This window comes from Oncorhynchus nerka, linkage group LG3, assembly GCF_034236695.1.
Source record: "Oncorhynchus nerka isolate Pitt River linkage group LG3, Oner_Uvic_2.0, whole genome shotgun sequence".
Taxonomy (NCBI): domain Eukaryota; kingdom Metazoa; phylum Chordata; class Actinopteri; order Salmoniformes; family Salmonidae; genus Oncorhynchus; species Oncorhynchus nerka.
In genome coordinates, this window is record NC_088398.1 from 49,524,551 (window position 1) to 49,545,678 (window position 21,128).

At 41.2% G+C, this 21,128-nt stretch overlaps 1 protein-coding gene and 1 long non-coding RNA gene across 2 annotated transcripts in view; one reads left to right on the forward strand and one right to left on the reverse strand.

Moving 5' to 3' along the window:
• LOC115109996 (methyl-CpG-binding domain protein 5) overlaps positions 1-21,128 on the forward strand; it is a 63,159-nt gene that overhangs the window by 13,448 nt on the left and 28,583 nt on the right. The window lies entirely within an intron of this gene.
• On the reverse strand, positions 7,480-16,044 carry LOC115110002 (uncharacterized). The gene is made up of 3 exons (XR_003860587.2): positions 15,664-16,044; positions 14,453-14,531; positions 7,480-8,464 (listed from the first exon to the last, which is right to left on the reverse strand). It is a non-coding gene; the product is annotated as an uncharacterized LOC115110002 (long non-coding RNA).

The following is a 21,128-nucleotide window of genomic DNA, read 5'->3' on the forward strand; positions in this document are numbered from 1 at the left end:
CATTTATACGCAGCAAACTTTAAACATTGTACAGACAGTTTTGTGGTCTTGGCTGTACGTTGTCACATCGTCCAACTAGACTATAATGTTTTAATTAATTGTTTTGGGTCGTTTTTACTATGTTCTTCTTACTTCAAATGAGAGGTTTTGGGTTGAGCCTTGATATGTTTTATTTATTTTCCCCTCAATACATGTTATAATACTGGGAATATAATTTTATACAACTACAAGTGGTGCTTTTCTAATTTCGTTTGCACACGGGATTGACTTTAAAAAAACATGTATTTGCTGCTTGTTTCTCTAACAAAGAACACTACTTTAAAAGGCTGTACTGTGGGTTTATCACCACACTCTCACAGACATACTGTGTAAAGAAAATATGTTCTATTTAGTCTTGTGCCTCATTGGGGAGATATTGTCTGGGATCGGGGGGAGGAAGGAGGTTGAATTGTTCAGTTCTGATGTTGTCATTCTGTCTTTTTCCCCAAGTGTCTTACACCGTACATTATTACTGAGACAATTTATCCTGGGTTTTTTGGGTATTCATTGCTTTTCCACTCTGTGCTCTAATGACAGGGTGGTATAACGGGAGTGCTCATGGTGGCCAAAATAATAATAATATATTTAGTTGAACATCAAAGGGGCTAACAACCCTGTGAAATGTTGGAGGGTGCTGAGACATTTAAAGGGCATGCTCGTATGTGTTCTCAATGGTGTCTTAACTCAATTTTACTCTCAGATAAGGAGTTTGTCCATTTAATTTCTTCTGAAATAATCTTATTCCTTATTAATTCAACCCCAAGTATGTCCTGCTCTTCCATATGGGAGTCCCTCAAAGCATACCTACTTGTCCAAATATACAGCCAACAAAACCAAATCTCGGTCTTTGAGAACTGAGCGAAGCCATAGCTACATTGAATGAGAAGTATGTTACAGATCCTTCCTCTGATCTATATAAAGAACGCCAGCTACTCAAATCTGAATTTGATGAGCTCTCTACCAGACAAGCTGAACAATTACTCTTACGAGCTCGATACAGTGTTTTGAGCAAGGCGACAAGGCCAATAAACTCCTTGCACATTAGATCCGTAAATCTGAGGCCTCATGTTTAATCCCACAAATAAGGACCCTGTCTGGTGCTACCACAGTTATACATAAAGAGATCAATTCAAACAGTTTTACTCTGCGCTATACATCTCAATCTCCTCAAGACCCTTTGTTGATTGATTTTTGTTCTTCGATGGTCTGAATATGCCTTCAATTGATAGACTCCCATGATGGTTTAGAAGAAGATTTTACACCGGAAGGAGATTGCAACTGCAGTGTTCACAATAAAAAGTGGTAAATCACCGGGTCCAGACGGTGGTCTACTTTGCCCATTCCTGCCCCCCCCCCCACACAAATCTTTATCAGACTTCAATTTTATTACTATTTAAAGCCAAAGGTTCCCCTGGAATGTGGATCTTATCGCCCAATTTCCTTTTCTAAACTGGGATGACAAAATCTTAGCCATCCGTATGGAAGGCTCGCTGCACCAAGTAATACACTCTGACCAGACTGGCTTTATGAGAAATAGATGGGGAGCAGCGGTGAACAGCAACCTTCAAGTCTTTCCACAGATTTCCAATGGGATTCAAGTCTGGGTGGGTGTCATGGAGCGCATGTCCCTGACTTCTAGACAATGACACTGAATCAAATTATTGGTTGGAGAAAGAGTATTGTATCTCTTCAAGGTATAACCAAGAATACTGAAAAGATAATGTGACATAGGCATATATCTCGTAGTAAAACTGCAATGTTGTTCTCCACATTCTGGAGGACGAGTTTTGAAATCAGTGGAATTAGAGTATGATAGCTAAGAGAACACCTGTCTCTGGATTACATCTTCAACCATAGCAGCGTCCATCCATGATAGTCTAGGTAGTTACATTTTCAGATATTACAGTTTTTTCATTTCAAAGTGTACTGTTAGCTAGCTAATGTTATGTGTATGATCTTATTCGTATCTCAGAGCCATTTACTTTGCTAGTTGTAGCCTAATGTTAGCTAGCTAACATTTGAACCTGGTTGGTTAGGTACCTGCAGATTCAGGCAGGGTAGTAACGTCATGAGTTGTGATTATGGTTCATTGTTTACCTAGCTAGCCAGTTACATGTCTTAACAAAAGACTCCACTACACAAGTAACCATTTCAATAGACGTAGCTGGTAAATTCTCTCTGGCTGTCTACTTCGATTTCAGAACACTCTCGTCTGAGTGTGCCAGAGAGCAGAATATCTGACAAATTTACGAACGCTTAACACCCGTTGATATGACCGGTGTCAGTAAACATTGGCATAAAAACATATTGTTGCCAGCAGCACAATTGCAGTCACCAACGCTCTGGATATCATAAAAACAGCCTAAGCAGCTGTCTGTGAGCTGTTCTCTCATTTGTGTCTGGAAGTAGCTAGCAAGCTAGCCAACATTAGCTTGGGTGCTTGACTGCTGTTGTTAGGACAGAATGCTCAGATCAACACTTAAGCTTTAGGCCCACCTATCTCTTTAAGAGGGTGTGAACGATGCTGAATGGATGTAGACAAAGATGAGCTCTCCAGTAGGTACCAAAACGTTCAAATTTTCTGAAATATTAGGTTACACGTTTATCATATTTCAAAGCAGAATTACTTTCCCATTGTTCCTCAAATGCAATTTTTGTAGCTGTTTCTCTTCGCTTTTATCCAATGTAAAAAACACAATTTCAAATGTATTGTTATTAAAACAATGTAACTTGTTAACCATGATTCAACCGTGTATAAAGCAGCCCATTTAAACATACAAGCTCTAGCAATGTGAAATATATTATTTGAATAACGATTGAAGTTTTGGTAGAGAATAGTTGTTTAATTTAACCTACCTGTTTGTTTCCTTGTTGAAGACCTGGTGTGCATGGTGCAAATTAGTCTACGAGTCATCAAGGAACATTTTATTGGTTGACAGAAATAACCAAAGTGAATTATCCCATGGGTGAATTACTTAATGAATATGTATTTTGTGACTTAAAGAAGTGATTTTGGCACAAGTTATTGAAGTGTGTGTTTATGTAAAACTTTATGATATACAATACCAGTCAAAAGTTTGGACACACCTATTCATTCCAGGGTTTTTCTTTATTTTGACTATTTTCTACATTGTAGAATAATAGTGAAGACATCAAAACTATGAAATCATACATATGGAATCATGTAGTAACCAAAAAAGTCTTAAACAAATCAAAATATATTTTATATTTGAGATTCTTCAATGTAGCCACCCTTTGCCTTGACAGCTTTGCACAAAGCTTGACAGCTTTGCCTTGACAATTCCTTCGATGGTATGGTTTCTGCTTTGACATGCACTGTAAAATGTAGGACTTTATATAGACAGGTGTTTTTTTTCTAAAACATGTCCAAACAATTGAATTGGCTACAGGTGGACTCAAATCAAGTTATCGTAACATGATCAATGGAAACAGTGGAAACAGTGCACCTGAGGTCAATTTGGAGTGTCATAGCAAAGGGGTGTGAATACTTATGTAAATGAGATTTCTGTCATTCATTTTCAATAAATTAGCATTTTGTCATGGGGTATTGTGGGTGAGGAAAAAAATATATATTCAATACATTTTTTTATTCTGAAGGCCATTCATAGATGCGAACTGCTTTAGTGCCTATTGATGATAGTACACTATATATACAAAAGTATGCGGACACCCCTTTAACTTCTTTGGGATAGGGGGCAGCGTTTTCACTTTTGGATTAATAGCGTGCCCAGAATGAACTGCCTCCTACTCAGTCCCAGATGCTAATATATGCATATTATTAGTATTAGTATTGGATAGAAAACACTCTGAAGTTTCTAAAACTGTTTGAATGATGTCTGTGAGTATAACAGAACTCATATGGTATGCAAAAACCTGAGAAATCCAAACAGGAAGTGGAAAATCTGAGGTTTGTAGTTTTTTAACTCGGCCCCTATCAAATTCACAGTGGGATATGGGTTCTTTTGCACTTCCTAAGGCTTCCACTAGATGTCAACCATCTTTAGAATGTTGTTTCAGGCTTCTACTGTGAAGTGGGAGCGAATGAGAGCTGTTTGACTAAGGGGTCTGGCAGCAGCCTCGTTCTCAGTCACGCGCGTTCACATGAGAGGTAATCTCTCGTTACATTGCTTTTCTACAGACAATGGAATTCTCCGGTTTGAACATTATTGAACATTTATGATAAAAACATGCGCAACATGCGGATATGTTGCGGATATTTCTTTTGGCTGTTTTGGGCTCTGAGCACCGTACTCAGATTATGCTTTTTCTGTAAAGTGTTTTTGAAATCTGACACAGTGGTTGCATTAACCAGTTGAAGCTAGGGGGGCGCTATTTCATTATTGGATGAAAAAACGTGCCCGTTTTAAGCGCAATATTTTGTCACAAAAAGATGCTCGACTATGCATATAATTGCCAGCTTTGGAAAGAAAACACTGACGTTTTCAAAGCTGCAAAGATATTATCTTTGAGTGCCCCAGAACTGATCTTACAGGCGAAACCAAGATGCAACTTCAACCAGGAAATGAGCAGGATTTTTGAGGCTCTGTTTTCCATTGTCTCCTTATATGGCTGTGAATATGCTGTGAATGAGCTTATGCGCTCTGCCGTTCCTCCAAGATGTCTGCAGCATTGTGACGTATTTGTAGGCATATCATTGGAAGATTGGCCATAAGAGACTACATTTGCCAGGGGCCCGTCCGGTGTCCTTTGTCTACGTTGGTGCGTAACTCTGTGGCAAAAAATTGACCATGCGATACAGACAGCGAAGTATCGTTCCTGGAAGTGTGCATCATTGAAGAGATATGTGAAAAACACCTTGAGGATTGGTTCTAAACAACGTTAGCCATGTTTCAGTCGATATTATGGAGTTAATTTGGAAAAAAGTTTGGCGTTTGGATAACTGAATTTTCGTTTTCTTTTGGTAGCCAAACGTGACGCACCAAACGGACCGATTTCTCCTGCACAAAAAATCTTTCAGGAAAAACTGAACATTGCTATCTGAGAGTCTCCTCATTGAAAACATCCGAAGTTCTTCAAAGGTAAAAGATTTATTTGAATGTTTTTGCTGGTTTTTGTGAAAATGTTTCCTGCTGATGCTAATGCTAAATGCTACGCTAGTTATCAGTACTGTTACACAAATGCTAGTTTGCTATGCTTGAGAAGCATATTTTTGAAAATCTGAGATGACAGTGTTGTTAACAAAAGGCTAAGCTTGAGAGTTAGCATATTAATTTCATTTCATTTGCGATTTTCATGAATAGTTAACGTTGCGTTATGGTATTGAGCTTGAGGCTATGATTACGCTACCGGATCCGGCATGGCTACACGCAAGAAGTTAAGGAGAAGTTTATCTATATTTCAATGTATAACACATGTATTTTCATCAACATTTATAGTGAGTATTTCCGTAAATTCATGTGGCTCTCTTCACTATTACTGCATGTTTTGGAACTACTGAACATAACACGCCAATGTAAAATAAGATTTTTGGATATAAATATGAACTTTACCGTACAAAACATACATGTCCTATGAGTGTCATCTGATGAAGATCATCAAAGGTTAGTGATTAATTTTAGCTCTATTTGTGCTTTTTGTGACTCTCTTTGGCTGGAAAAATGGCTGAGTTTGTCTGTGAGTTGGTGGTGACCTAACATAATCGTTTGTGGAGCTTTCGCTGTAAAGCATTTTTTAAATCAGACACTGGCTGGATTAACGAGAATTTTATCTTTAAAATGGTGCCTAATACTTGTATGTTTGAGAGATTTGATTTATGAGATTTCTGTTGATTTGTATTTGGCTAGCAGAACCCCAGTCCTAGACAGGTTAAATTACTGGATTTGGCTGTTACAGCCACACCTATACGGACTGGTGTATTAAATCAAGCGCACAGCCATGCAATCTCCGTATACGAACATTGGCAGTAGAATGGCCTTACTGAAGAGCTCAGTGACTTTCAACATGGCACCATTGTAGGATGCCACCTTTCCAACAAGTCAGTTCGTCAAATGTTTGCCCTACTAGACCTTCCCGGTCAACTAAATGTTGTTATTGGGAAGTGGAAACGTCTAAGAGCAACAACGGCTCAGCCACAAAGTAGCAGGCAACACAAGATCACAGAATGGGACTGCTGAGTGAGTAAGCACGTAGCGTGTAAAAATCATCTGTCCTCTGGAAGCAACATCTGCATGAACTGTTCGTCATTAGCTTCTTGAAATGGCTTTCCATGGCCAAGCAGCCGCACACAAGCCTAAGATCACCATTCGCAATGCCAAGTGTCGGCTGGAGTGATGTAATGCTCGTCGCCATTGGTCTCTGGTGCAGTGGAAACCCGTTCTCTGGAGGGATTAATCATGCTTCACCATCTTGCAGTCCGACGGATGAATCTGGGTTTGGCGGATGCCAGGAGAACACTATCTTCCCGAATGCATAGTGCCAACTGTAAAGTTTGATGGATGAGGAATAATGGTCAGGGGCAGTTTTTGATGGTTCAGGCTAGGCCTGTGAAGGGAAATCTTAACGCTACAGCATACAATTACATTCTAGACGATTTTGTGCTTACAACTTTGTGGCAACAGTTTGTGGAAGCCCCTTTCCTGTTTCAGCATGTTACCCCCGTGCACGAAAAGGTCCATACAGAAATGGTTTGTCGAGATCAATGTCGAAGAACTTGACTGGTCTGCACAGAGCCCTGACCTCAACCCCATCAAACACCTTTGGGATGAATTGGAACGCTGACTGCGAGCCAGGCCTAATCGCCCAACATCGGCGCCCGATCTCACTAATGCACTTGTGGCTGAATGGGAGCAAGTCCCCGCAGCAATGTTCCGAAATTACTGCGGGGGAGTCTGTTATAGCAGCAAAGGGGGGACCAACTCCATTTTATTGCCCATGAATTTGGAATGAGATTGTTTGATGAGCAAATACTGACAAATATGACCAAAATGTATGAATGTTTTTGAGTCCTGCCCTGATGACTCTTTTTAGCTTGATAGTTCTTGTCCTATAGATTTTGTGGTCTTAAATAGTTTCTTGGAATAATGATTGCTAAAGCTCCCTGTCCCGGAATGACATGCTAGTGATAAAGCTAACTGCTCCTGCTACATAGCAACAGGTCTACTTGTTGTAGCTAGCTACATTACTAAGGTTGCTGCATTAAGGTGCATTCGGGAAGTATTCAGACTCCTTGACTCTTTCCACATTTTGTTACGTTACAGCGTTGTTCTAAAAATGGATTGAGTAGTTTTTTTCCCACACAAATCTACACCCAGTACACTTTAATGACAAAGTGAAAAAAGGTTTTTAGACATGTTTTCAACTTTATACATAAAAAAAAGATACCTTGTTTACCTAAGTATTCAGACCCTTTGCTATTGTTAGCAGTTTATTTTATTCTTCAATAACAGACCCCAAAGCAAATCAGGGGGAGAAAATATATTTATTCAAAGAAAACAAATCATAGTTTATGCTGGGAAGTAGATGGCAGATGTTCATTCTTCCCTGTCCTCAATGGTTTCTCCTCTGAACAAAGAGACAGGATGTAGTTTATAACCCAACCCTAGCCTGTGGTTGTTCAATTAGAATTCCTTGCATTAAAATTGGGCCAATGCTCAAATAACAAGTATCCCATTTCAGGCTCAATGTATAGGGGATTCGGACCATTGAGAACTTGCCACATGTAGCTATGAGTCCTGGACTGATTCCTCCCGTGTCCCTGACCCATTAATCTTCACTTCCCCATTACAGAAAAACAACTATTTCCATTGATCATTAATTCCCTCTTGACCTTTAGTCCTCTGCGTTGTGTATTTATCTTAGAATATTCTTACACTTCCCTTAGACCATTTAAAAAATAAATATACTTCAAATGTATTTTCAGAAAACATGAAAAAATAGACAGTATAAATAACATTAGCAGGGAGCATAAAATCATTCCCATAAAACACCTTGCATTACTATAAAACACACAGGGCATATTTTACTTGCTGTTGCAGTAAGAAATATATTTCACACAAAGTTATAGAAAATAGGTATTAACAGGTCTAATGATGATGACCCTTACGATTCCTACCACAGCCTGTATTGGGAGGAAACTCACCCAAAAATATTTGTCTGCAAGACAATAATATTCAATCGTCCTATTGGCAAGGTAATCATTCAGAGTCCTTTTAAGTATGATCAGCTGTTCGTCCCCCCCCCCCCCCCCCCCTGGTATCAGCCCCACATAGATAACTATTAGAGAATATGTTATGACAGTCTGTCGGTAGTGAGGAATTATTCTTCCGTTCCACTGGTTGATAAGGATGTCTCTAATGAACACTTCACCGGTGATCTTGTATCGTTTCATGTACAGGCCTTGGGTGAAGGGGTATTGCTGCAAATTCAGACGGTAGATTCTCATAACCTGTAATGAAGAAGAACAAGAAAAGTGAAAGTAACATGTCCTGGTTTCAAGAGAAATTGATATTTCACATATATTTCCCTAAGTAAGCACATTCCAATTTTCAGGAAAAAGTTGGACATTTCACCTAGATATCCCTAATATGATGACTGCGGTGTACAACATAGAAACCGATCAGGTTCTGATCATCTTACTATGCTTCTTCATCTGAGATTGGGCCCTGATTGATTAGCAATCAGTTCATTATTCTCCAGGCTCCGCTTTGTCATCAAAATGGACACCCTTGCAATGAGTTACATGTATCCATTGTGATTTTCCCTGGACTTTCACTGCTGACCTCGTTATAAGCTAAATTTTATAAGGACCTTCCCATTTTGGCCTTAATGTGTCTGTTAAAAAAAATGTAAACCGTCACCCACTGTCCTGGCACTACGTCATATCCCCCCTCGGGAGTTATTCCCCATGCTGTCTACTGAATTAGAAAGTTGTATGCAATTGTTAAGCATTGTGTCATTCAAAGTGTACGTCTGCCTTTTTCAAATCTAAGGTGCCTGGTTGACCTGTGATGACCTCAAACGGACTCAACCCTGTGGTTTTGTTATGTGTTGCCCATTGTCGTGTCTTTAGTATCATTAATTGTGAAGACTGTTATTTTATCAAGTCAACTATCTGTGTAATTATTATTACGTGATTTAAACTAATCATGTGAACTTGAATCAACTAGGAAATCGGGGCACCACTGATTTTTTTGTTTGTTTTATAGAGTCTGTTTCCTGATTTGACTATTCAGATATTTTCATATCTTATCAATTAGTCTTCCATTAATGATTATTAATTGTTACCTTCCGTCAGTCTCATCTGAACATCGTAAAATTCTTGGTTATCTGCAAAAACCATAGTTTCCATAATAAACCAGAAATATACAAATTGGCTTAATTATTAATTTACTAACTAAATAATCACAGAAATACATATCAAACAAACAGTAGATATTGGTTACTAACAATGATAGAACAATCCCTAGTGGGCTAAGCCAATATGACAGCTTGGTAGACAAAAGGAAAGGGGTGGGACTGAGAGAGCGGGAAAGACAAATGGATTCACTACACACAGTCTATAATTATATTCATTGAAATGCTAATACTTTACACATGAACGGCCGCTCATTTGAGAATAATTGGTATGTGTGTGTGTGTGTGTGTGTGTGTATATATATATATTTATTATTATTTTGCCCATATGTCGTTGTTGTCTTCTCTTTTGGAATCCTCAATCGTCCTATAGGGTTCATCAAATGTTGCAATTTGCCACGACAGCCTCAGCCTCTTTCTGCACACCAGGATTCCACCATTTGCCCACAAAATGATAAACTACCTTGTCCACACCAAGGTATCCCAAAGAGTGGCTCTGTGTCACCAAGTAGGGTAAGAGTGCCTTTGGCGCTACACATCTCAAGTTGTATTTCCACACACCTTCTTGATTGAGTTTGCACCCTGCAGCCATCCATTTTCACACTTCATATTTTGGTGCACTGCTTTGCGTGTCCTTAATGTGGTGCAAAGTATCCAATGTGTATTTCCTAATCAGTTTAGGGGACAGAGGTGTTCTCTTGGCAGCTCTGTCAGCCAAGTCATTACCTTTACTCTCGTCTGTAAAGATTTTTCCATGTGCTTTCATTTTTAAAATTGCAACTTGTCCAAGTAACTGGAGAGCATTCAGTAGAACCATCACCTCTGGTCCATTCTTCACAGGAGCTCCCAGTGATGGCATGAATCCTCTGTTTTTCCACATTCTTCAAAATTATGGGTAACGCCAAAAGCATACCTTGAATCTGTGTAGATATTAGCTGTTTTTCCTTCCCCCTGTTTGCATGCTTCTGTCAAAGCCACCAATTCCGCCACCTGTGCTGATGTTCCTGCAGGTAACATGCCTGTCACTATCACATTGCCCAATGTAGTGACTGCCCAGCCTGCCTTCCTCACACACCCCTCCACAATGCTTGAACAATCTGTGTATAAGATAAACTCAGGGTTTTCCAACAGATTACTTTTAGTAAACCAATCAGAGCTGATCCAAAACCAACTCAAACAGTCGTGTTCAAGTAATGTGGTATCTGGAGGAAATATCAGATTAGCTGGATTACATGGTGTGCCACATTGTATGATGATGTTAGGAGCCTCCAACACAGTCGACCACTTGTTCCAACGAGCAGCTGTTACCTGTGCAGCTCGATTCATTGTCAAAAAAGGATGTACAGCATGTGGACACTTGATGCCACCATCGACACAGCAACGTAAGTAGCCTGCATAGCTCAGAGAGGGACCCCATCCCAACGCCACATCATCCAGTTTCTTCTAATAGTAGCCTACAGGTTTCTGGCAATCGCCATTATCTTGTCAGCACTGAGGTCATGTAGCCATTTTTTTCAGCCACAAAGAGGGTGAAAGGTTTGCCTGAGTCCGGAATGCCGAAAGTCGGCACTGATGACATAGCTAGTTTAAGCTAGCCAAAAACCTCTTTCTGTTCTTCCGTGAAGGCTACAGAGTCTTTTGAATCAGGGTCTCCCTTGAGGAGGTGGTTAAGGGATTGTGCAATTTCAGCGAAGGAGTTCACCCAGGGGGGTTGAGGTGTCAGCCACCAGTGGAGTGAGCTTGGAGATGGCTTCATTTGCATTCCTGTAGTCCAGTGTCACTCGCCAGTAACTACTTGATTTTTTTCACTGGGCATACTGGGCTATTGGAGGCAGAATGTGTCTTTTCAACATTTCCCATAGATCTCTAACCCCCCAAGAAGTAGTGGCCATAGCTTCCTTGATAATGGGATATTGTTTTGTGCAAGGTGGGGCAACACCTATCAAGCACACTGGTTCCATATCCAAAGTTTAACACTTGTTTTTCTTCGTAGTCCAAATAGGATGGTTCTGAACTGTTGATCCCTGCAGTTGTCTAATTTGCCACGTCACCTTCCCTTCAGAAACGTTCAGTGTAGAGTCAAGTTGCATAATAACCAATAGACATTGATTATTGGTCACATACACATGGTTAGCAGATGTTAATGCGGGTGTTGCGAAATGCTTGGGCTTCTAGTTCCGACCATGCAGTAATATCTTAACAATTTCACAACAACTACCTTATACACACAAGTGTAAAGGAATGATTTAAGAATGTATACATATAAATATATGGATGAGCGATGGCCGAACGGCACAGGCAAGATGCAGTAGATGGTATAGAGTACAGTATATACATATGAGATGAGTAATGTAGGGAATGTAAACATTATATAAAGTGTCATTGTTTAAAGTGACTAGTGATACATTTATTACATCCGATTTTTAATTATTAAGTGGCTAGAGATTTGAGTCAGTATGTTGGCAGCAGCCACTCAATGTTAGTGATGGCTGTTTAACAGTCTGATGGCCTAGAAGCTGTTTTACAGTCTCGGTCCCAGCTTTGATCCAGCAAGCTCTGCTGCTTAGCTTCTTGAAAGCTTCTTACATTTCTGACTCAGCATTGTGTTGTTGGGGCTATTGTCCTGTTTCCATTTTCCCCTAGACGGACCCTGCTTCTCCTGGCTATTCCTAATAAGAACACGTTTTCTTTTCTGACATTCTCCTTGCCAGTGACCAGAAATCCTGCAATAATGACATACACCAGGTTTCTCTTCCGCTGAACGGGTAAGGTTGTTGGTTTTACTTGGAATCTGCACAACTCTGATAACAGCTGTTTTATTATGTTGATTGATGTCTCTGTCCAGTAGTGACAGCCTGTCAATGATGTCGCTGTAGTTTTGTCTCCCAGTCAGTAGTTATGGAACAAATGTTTTGCGCAAATCATCGTGTATGGTTTGCATCAACTGATGTGTGATTGCCCCATTTTTGGAGGAGTTGAGTGCATCTTCATATTCCATGCCGGGTAACCCACTGTGTCTAACCACCTCTGCTCTGAACCTTTTTTCAAATTCAACAAACGGCTCTTTTGCTTTTTGGGCACATTTGGTTACATTTGGTTATCTATCCCCAATTGGTGGTTTTATTAGTCAGACCCTTAAGGAAAACATGTATGGCTCTCCATCCATCGGCCACATCTTGCTCTTCACCACCCACAGCTCTATTAACCTTTTCTTCAAGTATGCCAGGTTCATGGTTGTTCAAAACAAAGGCAAACAACTATAATGTAGAGTTTCTGATATCACTTTAAATGGTCCCATGTCTTCATACCCACATCTCGTGGATGATTCAAATCCAACTGTTTTGGAGATGCTGATTTGTGTCATTTTGGTCACCGGGGGTTTGTCTTTACTCCGTTTAAAAGCCTGTGTTCTGGTTGGCCTAAGACATCATTTGTCACCTCTGTCAGAATCTGTTGACTCAAAGCCAGGCAGTGCTGACCAGATGCTTGAAACCTGATCTGCTTTGCGCAACTCAGCCTGAGGGTAGATTGAGGGAACAAAGGATCGACAGGTGGGGGCCAAGTCTGCCTTTATCACCCTTGCCTCCTGTAATTGTTGAATTTCGCCTTTAAGGTTTTTATCTGTTCACCTAGAGCCATCAAACTCTATCTCTCTGCAATGTCCTATCATGTTTATCAAGAAATAATTTCTCATCTAGTTTTCTTACTTTGGCTAATACAGTTAAAGACCATTGTGTCTTTTTTAATGAGTTCTACTTTTTGTATGTATTTTTCCCGAAGCTTTTTGTATATCAGACAAATTACATATTTTCAACAATGACAGGATATTTATTTTATCTCAGAGTATTCTTACACTGAGACTCCGGTGCATCCTGTTTCCATTGATCATCCTTGAAATGTTTCTACAACTTGATTGGAGTCCACCTGTGGTAAATTCAATTGATTGGACATGACAGCTGTGCTTTCCCAAATCTATATAAGGTCTTTCAGTTGACAGTGCATGTCAGAGCAAAATCCAGAATTTTCTGTAGATCTCCGAGACGACATGATTGTGTTGAGGCACAGATCTGGGGAGCGGTACCAAAAAATGTCTGCATCATTGAAGGTTCCCAAGAACACATTGGTCTCCATCAATCATAAATGGAAGAAGTTTGGAACCACCAAGACTCTTCCTAGAGCTGGCTGCCCGGCCAAACTGGGCAATCGGGGGAGAAGGGCCTTGGTCAGGGAGGTGACCAAGAACCCCGATGGTCACTCTGAGAGTGCTTCGGAGTTCCTCTGTTGAGATGGTTGTCCTTCTGGAAGGATTCCATCTATGCAGCACTCCACCAATCAGGCCTTTATGGTAGAGTGGACAGACAGAAGGCGCTCCTCAGTAAAACGCGCATGCCAGCCTGCTTAGGATTCACCTAAAGACTCTCAGACCATGAGAACAAGATTCTCTGGTCTGAGGAATCCAATATTGAATTATTTGGCGTGAATGCCAAACGTCACGTCGGAAGGTAACCTGGCATAATCCCTACGGTGAAGCTTGGTGGCAGCAACATCATGTTGTGGGGATGTTTTTCAGTGGCAGGGACTCGGAGAAGAGCATAGCAAAGATGAACGGAGCAAAGTACAGAGAGATTCTTGAAGAAAACCTGTTCCAAAGTGCTCAGAACCTCAGATACACAGCTAAGACAATGCAGGAGTGGCTTTGGGACAAGTCTCTGAATGTCCTTGAGTGGCCCAGCCAGAGTCTGGACTTGAACCCAGTTGAACATCTCTGGGGAGACCTGAAAATAGATGTGCAGTGACACTCTCCGTCCAACCTGACAGAGCTTGAGAGGATCTGCAGAGAAGCATGGGAGAAACTCCCCAAATACAGGTCTGCCAAGCTTGTAGCTTCATACCCAAGATTACTCAAGGCTGTAATCGCTGCCAAATGTGCTTCAACAAAGTACTGAGTAAAGGGTCTGAATTCTTATGTATGTCATTTTTTAAAATATATACATTTGTAAATATTTCTAAACCTGTTTTTGTTTTGTCATTATGGGATATTGTATTTTCTATAACTAAATAAGTTACAAATATAACGTACTTTACCCATGTCATCAGCTGTGTTTTGTACCTTCGATACGGAGAACGTGAGTGGCAGACGTGATCAGCAGAGAGGGTACCTGGATAGTACACAAGTTTTGATTGGTTTGCTGTTTAGTATTTGGTAGCAAACATGAAGTATTTTGAGAAAATAATTGACTTTGCTAACAAATGGAAATGTGGTCGGAATAATAAACAAGTAAATATACATTATGTAAAAACCAGCGTCAACTGCAGGGCATTTAGCACATTTTAGAAAGTTTACTTAATAGTTATAAGATATCTAGCAGGCAAACATTTAGTTGTGACTTCCATACTTTAACCTTTTCCAACGTACCAACAAACGGGTGTGATCATTCTACAATGGTCCCTGCAGCGTACGCTCAAACCGGTTTGATTAGAACGTCCAGCTTCAATTGACCGAACAGTCAGCATTTGAGCTAGCCACTGTTTTTTCACCAAAACATTTTGCACAAACACAGTCCTTACAAGGTTATGTCCTGAATGCAATATTCAGACATTCACCGAAGTAAAGACAGCATAACGCATTCATCCAAACTGGAAAATGTAGGTTACATTAGCTAGCGCTAACTGAGGAAATATTGATGTAACACAAGGTCATATTTAGACAAATCTTAGCTGACAGAAACCACAATATGAATTATCTAATAGCAATTACTATTTAGAATTCATCATATCACGGGTGAGCTCATTGATCCAAATTGAGTAAAACACTTTGTAGAAATGGAAAGTAATCTGACGATGGGTAGTTTGTGCGTGCCGTTGTTTTTTTGTGTCAACTAAAGATGGAGAAGACTAAATGAGTTTGGTCTGTTTGCAATATGCATGTATGTCAACTACGATCTTTCACTTCCTGAAGTTTACACCGAAAGATGAGTGAACCATTCCTTCACCTCATTATAAAATCTTTGGTCTGACAGACGTTTACGTGACACCCAGAAATCATTGTGCAATGTCAACAAACATGGCACCACACGTAGCTGGCAAATAGCTTAGCATTAGCTCATTATCAGTAAAACCTTCAAAGAAGTATTTTACACGCATCATAGGTGTCCATTACAATCTATGCAATAATCAGAATGCATTATTTGTCACCAGTACTTGAAAACGTGAATAGAACTGTAAATGCATACATACTTCATGCTACCGTAGAAACGACAACATGATATATACAGAAAATAATGCACTTACTTTGATAGGAAAGCATACATGTCCAAAGTAATTTTTTTCCTTACAAATAATAAGTAGGGCAACGCAAGCGCCAGCCAGAAAATGTGTCAATTCGTGCAAGACTGTGCAAATGTCTGCATACTTGATCTGCGGAAACATTAGTGAAGTGCGTGGGCTCTCTTCGAAGAGAGAAGTTTGTCTGGCTCAGTAAAGCCTCAGACATAAATTGCCCGCAATGCTGAAATGGGCTACTTCTATGTGAATTAATGAGCAGGTGGAACACACCTCAATTCAAACTGTTGTTAGAAAATAAAACTTGTTAGAGAATAATTTGAAATTCACAAGTTGAAACAGTCTATAGATAATTAGCAGGCAGCGCATGTTAACTGTCCTATTGCGTAACAATCACATGTTTGAACAGTGAGTGGATTCTGACATCACGTGCAGAAAACAACTCACGCTGGTGCGATCATTCGAGGTATTTGGAACTCACGTGAAATGGTTAACTAGATCACCTGGTGTGCGCTGCACAACAGTGAGTGACTCTTAAGGCTCCGGTCTTGTCATTGTGTGCTTGTAAACGAACAACCATGTGACTGGGGCCTACCAGTTATCTTCATAGTGTAAAATACAGTGATAGGTGAAATGAACGTGATCCGCTTTATCTCCTAACATATTGCACAAGTTGACTGCAGGTTTTTGCTTAAAGAGTAGCGACAAATATTCAAATGTTTTTAAAACTTTAAAGAAATAGTTCTGACTGTATTGAAAAACGATCCGTGGCTATTTACAGTACTCCGGTATACCCACCAAGCCTATTGGGAGGAAGTTTAACCTCTCATAGCACAACAAAAGGCTACATCCCGCCGGACCGCTTATTACTTTCCCTGTTTCTTAAATCTTAAAAAAGGATGCAGAATCCTTTCCAATTATGTCACAACACAGCAAAACCAATTCAATGACATTCTGTTTATGGGAGATGTGGGAATCCTTCATGATACACAAGGCAGAGGTGCTCTTTCATACGTACCATAGAAACTAATGAAACTGAGGCTCTGCTGTCTGTTGATGGAGGGGTGTCTCAATGTAATCTAGTTAAAAGGTTTGACTCATTACCTCACTTGGCTTTATCTTCTGGGCAGATGGGCAGACTGCTATCATTTTGCCGTGATACAATGAGAAGATGCTTCAACCATCGTATTAGAATGGAGATGGCACTGAGTATTGCATTCCTAGTTGTCTCTACGGCTTTCATTTTGCTGTGGTAACAGCATCCGTTGACCAGTAAAAATGCCAATTTATTTACAAGTACCTCATAGGCAAGTCCCTTCTCGACCTCAGCTCACTCCATCTCCACTACCAATAGCAACCTGTGCTCTGGTAGAGATATCACACTGGTCATTCCCAAAGCTCTCACTTCCTTTGGCCGTCATTGATTCCAGTTTTCTGCCGCAAATGACTGGAATGAGCTGCAAAAGACCCTCAAACTTGACACATTCATCCCACCACACTCCTTCAAAAACATATTACCTGAACTGGGCAATTCCACTATAAGAGACTCAGATTTTTCACTTTAACATTATGTGAACAAAAACCATTGATTGCAACGTTCAACAAATCATAACTCTATGCACAAGGACTACTTTTAACAACTTGCACTGAACATTTTACAAAAACACACTTACTCAGAGTGCATATGTAAAGTTTTGTAACAGAATGATGGTAAGATCCCAGTTTGACCATGTTTACCAAGAACTCTTAAATATCTACTCCGAATTAATGCTCAAAGATGTCTGCAGAAAGAATGGGGTGTCCGCTATGAAATGAAACCTTAGAAAATATCTATTTTGGTTATTGAACTAGATTAAGTAAAGTAGAATAACACCTGGTAACAGAATGTCATCATGGGTCCCCGATCTGTACTATACAGAAATGGATCATTTGTGAATGTCATTCTCCATGGTTATACAGTTGAAGTTGGAAGTTTACATACACCGTAGCCAAATACATTTAAACTCAGTTTTTCACAATTCCTGACAATTTAATCCTTGTAAAGATTCCCTTAGGTCACTTAGGATCACCACTTTATTTTAAGAATGTGAAATGTCAGAATAAGAGTAGAGTGATTTATTTCAGCTTTTATTTCTTTCATCACATTCCCAGTGGGTCAAAAGTTTACATACACTGAATTAATATTTGGTAGCATTGCCTTTAACTTGTTTATCTTGGGTCAAATGTTTCGGGTAGCCTTCCACAAGCTTCCCACAATAATTTGGCTGAATTTTGGCCCATTCCTCCTGACAGAGCTGGTGTAACTGAGTCAGGTTTGTAGGCCTCTGTGCTAGCACACACTTTTTCAGTTCTGCCTACACATTTTCTATAGGATTGAGGTCAGGGCTTTGTGATGGCCACTCCAATACCTTGACTTTGTTGTCCTTAAGCCATTTTGCCACATATTTGGAAGTATGCTTGGGGTCATTGTCCATTTGGAAGACCCATTTGCGACCAAGCTTTAACTTCCTGACTGATATCTTGAGATGTTTCTTCAATATATCCACATAATTTTCTTTCCTTATGATGCCATCTATTTTGTGAAGTGCAGCAGTCCCACCTGCAGCAAAGCACCCCCACAATAAGATGCTGCCACTCTCGTGCTTCACGGTTGGGATGGTGTTCTTCGGCTTGCAGGCCTCCCCCTTTTTCCTCCAAACATAACGATGCTCATTATGGACAAACATATCTATTTTTGTTTCATCAGACCAGAGAACATTTCTCAAAAAATTGCCATCTTTGTCCCCATGTTTTTTAAAATTTTATTTCACCTTTATTTAACCAGGTAGGCTAGTTGAGAACAGGTTCTCATTTGCAACTGCGACCTGGCCAAGATAAAGCATAGCAGTGTGAACTGACAACACAGAGTTACACATGGAGTAAACAATTAACAAGTCAATAACACAGTAGAGAAAAAAGGGGAGTCTATATACAATGTGTGCAAAAGGCATGAGGAGGTAGGCGAATAATTACAATATTGCAGATTAACACTGGAGTGATAAATGATCAGATGATCATGTACAGGTAGAGATATTGGTGTGCAAAAGAGCAGAAAAGTAAATAAATAAAAACTGTGGGGATGAGGTAGGTGAAAATGGGTGGGCTATTTACCAATAGATTATGTACAGCTGCAGCGATCGGTTAGCTTCTCAGATAGCTGATGTTTGAAGTTGGTGAGGGAGATAAAAGTCTCCAACTTCAGCGATTTTTGCAATTCGTTCCAGTCACAGGCAGCAGAGTACTGGAACAAAAGGCGGCCGAATGAGGTGTTGGCTTTAGGGATGATCAATGAGATACACCTGCTGGAGCGCGTGCTACGGATGGGTGTTGCCATCGTGACCAGTGAGCTGAGATAAGGCGGAGCTTTGCCTAGCATGGCCTTGTAGATGACCTGGAGCCAGTGGATCTGGCGACGAATATGTAGCGAGGGCCAGCCGACTAGAGCATACAAGTCGCAGTGGTGGGTAGTATAAGGTGCTTTAGTGACAAAACGGATGGCACTGTGATAAACTGCATCCAGTTTGCTGAGAAGAGTGTTGGAAGCAATTTTGTAGATGACATCGCCGAAGTCGAGGATCGGTAGGATAGTCAGTTTTACTAGGGTAAGCTTGGCAGCGTGAGTGAAGGAGGCTTTGTTGCGGAATAGAAAGCCGACTCTTGATTTGATTTTCGATTGGAGATGTTTGATATGGGTCTGGAAGGAGAGTTTGCAGTCTAGCCAGACACCTAGGTACTTATAGGTGTCCACATATTCAAGGTCGGAACCATCCAGTGTGGTGATGCTAGTCGGGCAAGCGGGTGCAGGCAGCGATCGGTTGAAAAGCATGCATTTGGTTTTACTAGCGTTTAAGAGCAGTTGGAGGCCACGGAAGGAGTGTTGTATGGCATTGAAGCTCGATTGGAGGTTAGATAGCACAGTGTCCAATGACGGGCCGAAAGTGTATAGAATGGTGTCGTCTGCGTAGAGGTGGATCAGGGAATCGCCCACAGCAAGAGCAACATCATTGATATACACAGAGAAAAGAGTCGGCCCGAGAATTGAACCCTGTGGCACCCCCATAGAGACTGCCAGAGGACCGGACAACATGCCCTCCGATTTGACACACTGAACTCTGTCTGCAAAGTAATTGGTGAACCAGGCAAGGCAGTCATCCGAAAAACCGAGGCTACTGAGTCTGCCGATAAGAATATGGTGATTGACAGAGTCGAAAGCCTTGGCAAGGTCGATGAAGACGGCTGCACAGTACTGTCTTTTATCGATGGCGGTTATGATGTCGTTTAGTACCTTGAGTGTGGCTGAGGTGCACCCGTGACCGGCTCGGAAACCAGATTGCATAGCGGAGAAGGTACGGTGGGATTCGAGATGGTCAGTGACCTGTTTGTTGACTTGGCTTTCGAAGACCTTAGATAGGCAGGGCAGAATGGATATAGGTCTGTAACAGTTTGGGTCCAGGGTGTCTCCCCCTTTGAAGAGGGGATGACTGCGGCAGCTTTCAATCCTTGGGGATCTCAGACGATATGAAAGAGAGGTTGAACAGGCTGGTAATAGGGGTTGCGACTATGGCGGCGGATAGTTTCAGAAATAGAGGGTCCAGATTGTCAAGCCCAGCTGATTTATACGGGTCCAGGTTTTGCAGCTCTTTCAGAACATCTGCTATCTGGATTTGGGTAAAGGAGAACCTGGAGAGGCTTGGGCGAGGAGCTGCGGGGGGGCCGGAGCTGTTGGCCGAGGTAGGAGTAGCCAGGCGGAAGGCATGGCCAGCCGTTGAGAAATGCTTGTTGAAGTTTTCGATAATCATGGATTTGTCGGTGGTGACCGTGTTCCCTAGCCTCAGTGCAGTGGGCAGCTGGGAGGAGGTGCTCTTGTTCTCCATGGACTTCACAGTGTCCCAGAACTTTTTGGAGTTGGAGCTACAGGATGCAAACTTCTGCCTGAAGAAGCTGGCCTTAGCTTTCCTGACTGACTGCGTGTATTGGTTCCTGACTTCCCTGAACAGTTGCATATCGCGGGGACTGTTCGATGCTATTGCAGTCCGCCACAGGATGTTTTTGTGCTGGTCGAGGGCAGTCAGGTCTGGAGTGAACCAAGGGCTGTATCTGTTCTTAGTTCTGCATTTTTTGAACGGAGCATGCTTATCCAATATGGTGAGGAAGTTACTCTTAAAGAATGACCAGGCTTCCTCAACTGACGGGATGAGGTCAATGTCCTTCCAGGATACCCGGGCCAGGTCGATTAGAAAGGCCTGCTCACAGAAGTGTTTTAGGGAGCGTTTGACAGTGATGAGGGGTGGTCGTTTGACTGCGGCACCGTAGCGGATACAGGCAATGAGGCAGTGGTCGCAGAGATCCTGGTTGAAGACAGCGGAGGTGTATTTGGAGGGCCAGTTGGTCAGGATGACGTCTATGAGGGTGCCCTTGCTTACAGAGTTAGGGTT